Here is a 2,265-nt window from a genome sequence, read left to right on the forward strand (position 1 = left end):
GCGAGAATCGGCCGTGACTGAAACACAAAGACCGCAAGTCTTTGTCCAACTGGGCCACCGAAGACACGAACCCTCCCTCAAGGATGGGTAGAAGAAAAGACAGGCGACGCAGTATAGGCTGGAGATCAGGCACCTCACCCGGATTCACTGGAGATTCACTGCATTCCCCACCTCCCAAAGCTCAGGGAGTAATCACCAGCTACCCAGTACTTCGGAGTCTCCACCACTGAAGTGCTTGTACAGAAATATTTGCTGTAGGAGGAACTCGCACCTCCATTTCCGATATCCCGGCTAAATGCCCAAATCGCTGGGCTATCCAGCTCCTGCCAGTCCTTTCAGCTGAACAGAAGCAGCTACCCCGGAATAACCAGTAATCTGTAACAGAGGACACTCCTGCAGACAGGGGCACGGAGCTGACCAACAGCAGAAATGCAGAGGGTAGCTTGTTTTGGTCTCAAAATTTTAAGCTCCAGCACACGGTGAGAACTTAAACCCCGGTCCTCCTACCATGCACCACTTGCCTTCCTCAACAGCTCACTCAGATAAGAAACAAACAGCTTAAACCCTAACATTGCACGGTTGGAGAGCGAACTCCCAGCTCGGTCCTCTGTCTGCACGTGTAAGAAATAAATAGGTTATTTTCCAGCTACCAGGTATGAGGAGCAACGACTCCATCAAAGCCCTGCAAAAAGAACATCGCCAAGAAGCCTGCACAAAGTGATAAAAAATTAAACTTTCACTTCTGCAGCATCGTCAGCCTTCAAGCGAAGCCATTGCACTGTACAGGCAGCAGTCTTCATTCATTAATTATCTGTTCAAAATGTGCAGCTACCAAAAAAAAAAAAAATAAAGAAAAGGACTGTCAGTACAAGCTTCTTCCAAAGATATTTTTGCAATCATGAAAAAACGCACCTTTTCTATAAATTTCATTCCAGAATTGCAGCCAGCTAACCCTCTTAGGAAAACTAGCCTAAGCCCAGTGTTCAGTGGCCTACTTCTAAAGTAAAATCCCAAGAATAAAATTAAAGAGACAAAAAAGTAAAAAATAAGCAATAAACTCCACTTGGCATATCATTGGCAACCTTGAGCAAGAAAATCCAAGTCACCGATTTCTTGCCAGGAGCAGATCACTGGTTAAAAAGGTCTGTTTAGGTCAAGAAAATCTCTCCCTACCAATGGCACATCTGGGCAAACATGCCTGGAACGCCGAACCCTTCAACTGCCAAGCCAAACTCTCATCATTTTGCCGCCGCTTACCTCTTTTCACAACCCCCAAGTTCCCAGCAAACTCCCCACCCGCAGAATCCAAAGCTCCAACTGGGGCTTCTGTCGCTCGGCCAGCAGCAAGTGCTGCGCGGGCCCACGTTGGCGTCACAGCCGCCCTCGTCGCAGGCCAACGGGACGACGAAGCGCAAGCGTTTCAAAGCGCGAGCCTGAAACCATACTTTGTCACTACCACCAACAGAACGCAGGCACGACGTGCTGGAGCTGCTGCTCTTTGCCTAAAAGCTCGGCAGCCACCTCCGAAAGTCAAGAGCCTTTCAGGCCGTTTTAAAGCCTCCAAAATTTTAGGCTAAGGCTCAGCGCAACAGCACGAGCTCTGTGCTGGTTACGGCTGTTACCGGTGTTGATCCTGCCCAGGAACGGGATTTATTTGTAGCACTCGCTATGACACGAGTGTAATTGCTCCAAAACCCAACAAAATTTCACCCCGATCCTGCTGCGGAACAGAAAGCGCTCTCGCTGCGGGGACAAGCCTAGCTCTGAACGCTCCTGTCAATATTCGTCTTTCCCAGGGCAGTTCCAACTTTTAAGCGAGGTTCTTGCCCCAAAACCTCTCCCCCACAGCAGCGCTCGCTCTCCACCGCAGCAGCAGACCATGCCTGCGGCACGGCCCCCAGGTACCCTTAACTCCGCCAGGCGTCCAAAGCCAAACATCTGCCTGCCCCCGCTGCAGCACATCTGTTGGAAAGGCCACCAGAGCGACACACTAGCAATGCTGCTCTACCCCCTGGCTCATCAGACGTAACCACGTACTAATTGCGTGCTCCAGAACTACACTCCTCGCAGTCCTCCTGGAGGAGGCCCAACGCGCTCTCGTTCGTAGCACGTTCTCGTGTTTACTGTAGCTGAGACCACGGCAAAGCGCGGCTCACGTGCTGCCTTCGGGAAAGAGGTGTTTTTTGGTTTGGAAGGAGCCATTGCCACCTCTTGTCGTCGAGAACCTTGCTGCCTCGCCCCCGCGACCCAGCACGAGCTCTGCCT

Source organism: Egretta garzetta, unplaced genomic scaffold, assembly GCF_000687185.1.
Source record: "Egretta garzetta isolate BGI_Z169 unplaced genomic scaffold, ASM68718v1 scaffold234, whole genome shotgun sequence".
Taxonomy (NCBI): domain Eukaryota; kingdom Metazoa; phylum Chordata; class Aves; order Pelecaniformes; family Ardeidae; genus Egretta; species Egretta garzetta.